General features: G+C 45.6%; 1 protein-coding gene across 3 annotated transcripts in view; it reads right to left on the reverse strand.

Moving 5' to 3' along the window:
- Window positions 1-5,614, reverse strand: part of LOC132819499 (synapse differentiation-inducing gene protein 1-like) — a 66,033-nt gene extending 60,419 nt beyond the window's left edge. For 2 of the 3 annotated variants that reach the window (XM_060831046.1, XM_060831049.1), the window contains exon 1: window positions 5,497-5,614. The gene's annotated coding sequence lies outside the window, so the exon portion shown is untranslated. Of the gene's footprint in view, window positions 1-2,188; window positions 2,273-5,496 lie in introns of those variants that run through there. The other variant, XM_060831048.1, reaches the window with a different exon arrangement.
- Between the last annotated feature and the right edge of the window lie 604 nt (window positions 5,615-6,218).

The following is a 6,218-nucleotide window of genomic DNA, read 5'->3' on the forward strand; positions in this document are numbered from 1 at the left end:
TAAGTTGCAGGAATGGTCGTGGATGAGGCATTTTTCTTAATTTGTTTCTCGCTCCACTCTTTTGCCAGCATGGGATTGGCCTCCTGATTTCTTTCTCCCAATGGAGATCCGTTTGCTAGTGCGCCTGCCTTTGATACTGAAGCAGTTGTTCACAGGAACTGGGCCAGGATTGGATGAAAGTCTGGCAATTACTCAGTTCAGACAGGCTCACTGAAATATTGAGCACATATTTCAGGTTAGCAACGCTTACTTTTTGTTCTGCAATTTATCTTGCATCTTTTATATGGAGGTTGAGATCCACAGTTACTCTGTGCTGTTTGTAGCATTTTGAATCATGGCCCTTTTGTTCAACATCACCAGCAGTCAAGGCTGCAAGTTTATATCGAACTGAAAGTATTTTCTTGACAGCAGAATGTTGACCGTGGAGTAGCTAAGTGGGTTTTCAAGGCAAGTATTCTTCTTTGAGGGCAGTCTCGTTTTAAACTGTGCAGTGCTTTATTCAGTACTCAGAGTTGCATTTTATTAAATGCCACCATTTCGTAAAGCTCCTATATCCTGGTGCATCTTGGTGAAATGTGATTGCACTCATCTGCTGCATCTGAGTGGAATTTAGCGCAATTGACAAATCTGGAGAGATCCTGAAAATGTAACTGAGATCATTTTCATTAAATCCTCAGTCTCCCTCCAAGTCAGCACTAGATGATGTGTTTATCATTAGTGTCAGCCTGGGAGTGTGCACCCCATCCCCTTCTGTGTACAAGCCCCACTGGAGTATATGATCCGGGCTGACACTCCCACTGAAGGAGTGCTGCACTGCCAGAGATGCTGTCTTTCAAATGATACATTAAGCCAAGGTAGAGTCTGTATTCACGTGGATTTAAAGCCCCTCAGCCTCTGAGGTGGATGCCCTGTTCAGCTTCTGTTACTCCCAAAAGCTTCTAAATCTATCAGGAGAGAGAAAAGGTGTCTTCTGCAGTAGTACCTTGCTAGCTCATTTTCCACTGTCTCTATAGAGCTGTTCGCAAAGATGGAAGAGAATTTTTTTTCAGAGATGATGACATGGATAAAGAACCTACTGGTTGAAAGTAACCCTCAGTACACTGTACAAAACAGAGGGAGTAACCCACCCTGGCTTGGTCAGTGCTTTGGCTGACATAGATACAATGTAGCACATATTTGCAAATTGCATTTGTTCTGCTAGTCTGTGCTGTAAATTCCTACCATTCTCTGAAAAGAGGGAATGAGGGAGACAAAGGAGGAGAAAGATGGTGGGGTGGGGGGAAATGGAAAATGCTCCACGCTTTGTGAGCAGCCCCCACCCTGCAAAAAGTCATGAGTTGATTGGGAGCTGTGCCTATTTTTGCAACTTGGGTTCCAAACATTCTTTTAAAAAAAACAAGTCCAAACAGGCTGTCATGAAACAGCTGTCTAGTGACTGTGTGTGTCAAAACATACACCTCAGGCACTCTGTTGTTGTTAGTGTCAGGGGTCCTCATTTCCTGATGTTATCTCCCCATCGGGGCATTACATCAGAAAAGGCTTTGCAAATAGTTAAAGGCACTCTCCCTGCCTGAAGATTACCTCTGCAACCTGACACTCGGAGCTGGCGCGATGCAGAAATTCACTCCAACTAGTATTAATGGAAATCAGAAAGATTTTGCAACATCCTTTTGACCCGTTGAGTGGGATTGGAGGACCCCGCCCTAGCCCCAGAATAAAGCTTGATCAGTAACAATGCCCAAGGGTACGCTGAACTCGTTTCGAGTAAAGCCTGTTTTCACACCAAAACTATCACATACAGTTAGCAGAGAGCGATAGTCAACCTCCCAGCGGTATCACGATATATGGGGGAAATTTAAACACCCAGTGATTGGAGAAAATCATGAGGAGACATGGAATTACCACAGAATCAGTGACTTGTCGCCCGGAGTTGATCAGAGACTGCAGTTAACAGTCACTAAAACCTTTATAGTTTAATGTTTGGTTTGCTCAAAAGGCTCTGGAAGAAAATAGGTAAAAACAATGACTGCAGATGCTGGAAACCAGAGTCTAGATTAGAGTGGTGCTGGAAAAGCACAGCAGGTCAGGATGCTGCCTGTACTGCTGTGCTTTTCCAGCACCACTAATCTGGAAGAAAGTACTTTGAGTTTTAGCCCTCCCCCCTACCTTTATTGGGAGTGCTACCCACCTGAGACACACACGATACTCCAGTCAGCCGCAGAAATCCTTGTCCTAATGGAGATAGCGCCTCTTAAATCTCCCGCAGTGATTAGTTACAATTCACTGGAACATCTTATTCATGAGGCGAAGCTCAACTCGGTGGACTCTAAGACGCGTGTCCCCTTTAAATGTTTAGGGGATTTTGCAAAACGGACAGAAATGTTTGGGGCAGGTTTGTCAGTGCGTGCTGCGTGGATAACCATGGGTACGCATATGATGTACAGGTCTGAATGTGATGTGAATGTTTGATGTGTGTGTGTGTGTAGATGGGTCAGTTTCACATCGTCGGTTACAACATAACCACTTCTCTCCCCCCCCCCCCCCCCCCAGCAAGACAGCACATTGTAACGCCTACCTTATCAGCATTACTCTATATTGCCTGCCCGTTACCAAACCCCTTCAAGCCATCCATTCGCACTTGCAGGGGCTAGTCTCTGAGCAATTCCCGGCACCGAGCGGTCCCTGCAGGTGGGGACCGCAGAATCGGAAGGCAGAATGCTGCAGTCTACCAGGCATATCTTTGCATCAGACTGCCCTGTTCAGAGAACTCGAATCTCCCATCCCGGGAAAAAAAAACGAGCACCTTCCACACCAACCTGCCCTGTGTACCTCACATCCACTGCTGCTCCATTCTGCAGAAACCTCCCAGTGATACAGTCTATCCATCAGCACCGTGCCAATAACGGAGGATGTGCGTGAGAGTGCATAGATCTGTGTGCATATCCATACACACCGTCATAGAGTCAAGCTGCACAGAAAACGTCCCTTCAGTCCAACTCCTCCATGCCGACCCGACATCCCAATCGGACATTGTCCCTTTTACCAGCACACGGCCCATGTCCCTCTAAACCCCTTCTAGTCATATACCCATCCAGATGCCTTTTAAATGTTGTAATTGTACCAGCCTCCACCACTTCCTCTGGCAGCTAGTTCTGACACCAGCCTTAGTGGAAAAAAAAGTTCCCCCTCAGGTCATTTTAAAATCTTTCCCCTCTCACCTTAAAACCTGTGTGCTCTAGTTTTGGATTCCCCCACCCTAGGGAAAAAAAACCTTGGGCTATTTACCCTATCCATGCTCCTTATGATTTTACACACATCTATAAGGTCATCCATCAGCCTCCGATGCTCCAAAGAAAAAAAGCCCCAGCCTATTCAGTCTCCCCCCCCATAACTCAAACCCTTCAATCCTTGCAATATCCTTGTAAAGCTTTCCTGCACCATCTCAAGTTTAACAACATCCTTCCTATAGCAGGGTGACCAGACCTGTATGCAGTTTTCCAAAAGTGGCCTAACCAATGTCCTGTACAACCACAACATGACCTCCCAACTACATAATGTTCTGACCAATGAAGACAAGAGGACTAATCACCACATTCACGACCCTGTCAGTGTGTGACTCCACTTTCAAGGAACCAAGTACCTACAAGGCAAGGTCTCTGTTATAAAAATACATATGTGTGTGCATTTTTCATTTTTGTCCAGATACATATGTCTACTTATCAATAGATTTATACTCTCAGCTGAGTGTTTTTGAACAATGATTGTGTAGGTGTGTATGATGTATGTGTGTTGAAGAATGTGTAGTGCATGTGGGTAACTATCAATATCTGCATGTGTGTATGTTACAATATGCATGTGTGGTCAACCTACTGAAAGTACCTCAAAGCATTGAAGGCACTTGACTTTCATAGGTTTGTCCAAAGCCAGTAGCAAGGAGTCCAGTCCAATGGAACAGTGCTTTCTCAATCCAGCATAGAGACACTAATCACAAAAAAAACCCAGCTCCACTTGACTGGATCCCTGACAAGACTCCTGAGGCTTTATGGACCAGGGCAGGTAATAGCAAATTCACCATAGCTCCAGAAGACTACAGGGTTGACCACATGAAAGAGGGAGAGGGACAAACAAACACAGACGATTTACAGGTCGCCATATCACAGGCAAGGGGACAGGCTGAGAAGGAGAGCCCTTCATGGCAACCTCAGACAATGTGGGAATTGAACTCATGCTGTTAGCACTCAGCTGCATAAACTAGCTATCCAGCCGACTGAGCTAACAGCCCATCTGTCAGGGCAAGACTCTCTCAGGAGGACAGCAGATACTCGATAGGGATAGTCTCAAAGAATCCCTGAAGTGAAACATTTGCCAATTTATTGGAGACCCTGGCCATGATGGACCAAACTGGATAAGGTTTATTCAGGAAGGCACTCAACACCTTGAGACACATTAGGATCACACAGAAGCTAAGCCGAGGAACTGCACAAACTGGCGAACAGCTCACCGACCCAGCCTTCTCAACACCATCTCTCTGCACATGACACAGGACGCCAATTACAGCTGGACTGCCCATTCACTGGAGAACCCATCAAACCGGAGTAGAAACGTCTCATCCTCACAGCTCAGGGTCTACCTAAGGCAGCAATTTCGAGAGTTACTCTGTGTGTGTGTGTGTGTGTAAAAAAAGTGTATGTATGTGAGACAGCACACATGACAGTGTGTTAATGTAAACCTATGAGAATGTAAATGATTTGTGAATGGGAATGTGTGTGTATATGGGGGGGGGGGAAGGAGGAGTGAAGAGAGAGGGATATAGAGTAGATGTGTGGGAGAGAGAATATTTGTGGGACAGTTGTATCAGATAGTTTGCGTACGAGTGAGAGATTGTTTGCATATGGGAGAGTGCTTGAGTGAGTGTGTCGTTAGACAGTTTATGAATACTCGTGGGAGAACATACAACAGAGCGTATGTGAGGGATTGTAGGAGAAAACGTGTGTGGAAGACTGCGAGTGAACATATGAGAGTGTATGGGCGAGAGTGGTGTGTGATTGTGTGCATGTGTTAGAACAGAAGTGTACTTGCGCGTATTGGGGGAGTATAAGCCTGCCTGTGTGTGTGAGACCATTATTTTCCCCATTAGGTTAACGCTAACATGAGGTTTATATCGCTTGTGTGTACATGCTATAAACAGCATAACAACTGCCTGACACAGTATAAATCGGGTACTAATGCAAGGAGTGACTACTTTCAATATAAGGAGAGCAGCCTGAAAAGCGGTGGAGTGAAAATATCACCTTTCAATGGATTCAGAAAACTTGTCATTCTCAAGTGGACCATCTTCACCGAGCTGCTAGTCCAGAGATACCACATAAAACGCCGAACAGACAGAAACCTGCAAGTTTAACCTAATCCAATTCTCCTCTCGTTCTGGCCCATCTCAGTGCTAAAACAGGGAAAGCACGTTGCGCTCCTGAGAGAGAGGCGAATTACAGACCTTACCTCTGTTTTGGGAATCACAATCCGAGGTGCAACAGTGCGAGTGATTCCCTTTGCGAAACATCGGCGTAAATCCCCGTGCGGACCCTCCGTGCAATCTTACTTTCTCTGAGTGAAGGCGTTTTCCATTGACCACTCTGCAACACAGGCATAGAGCACAGCTCTCAAAACACATTGGCTACTGCAGCGTTTCCCTCCGGTAAAACTATCTCCACGAAGCCACCGTGTACACACACAAAAAAAGAGTCCCGCATGACTTGGGTTAGATTGTAATGTAAACAAGAATGATGACTCCCACCCCCACACAGTACAGATAGCAGTGGCCCATGGGGCTGAACACCAACTCCTTATGTAGCTGTGAAATTTCCCATTTAAATTAATTTGGGCTCTGGTCGAGGTTAACAGAATTACTATGAGGGGTTTGCGTCAGGCAGCGACAGAGGAAGGAAACACGTTCTCTCATTGCAACGAAAGCTCACGCATCTGCAGATACTCAGCTGACTTTCCAAACTACTGCAGTGCAAGTCAGCAGAGATGTTGGCCACAGTCAGATACAAAAGGTGACAGATTTTGTGGTTTGTTTTATTGCTCTCTCTCTCTCTCATTTGGTGTTAGGACTTTGGTTTAGACCGTCCATCTGCTGTTCAATTAAATCTCCACTTATTTCCACCGAACCTGCCTCCAAGTTTATGACTCGGAGCACTTAACCGAACATCAAAATCTAT

The sequence above is a fragment of the Hemiscyllium ocellatum genome, chromosome 10 (assembly GCF_020745735.1).
Source record: "Hemiscyllium ocellatum isolate sHemOce1 chromosome 10, sHemOce1.pat.X.cur, whole genome shotgun sequence".
NCBI classification, from domain to species: domain Eukaryota; kingdom Metazoa; phylum Chordata; class Chondrichthyes; order Orectolobiformes; family Hemiscylliidae; genus Hemiscyllium; species Hemiscyllium ocellatum.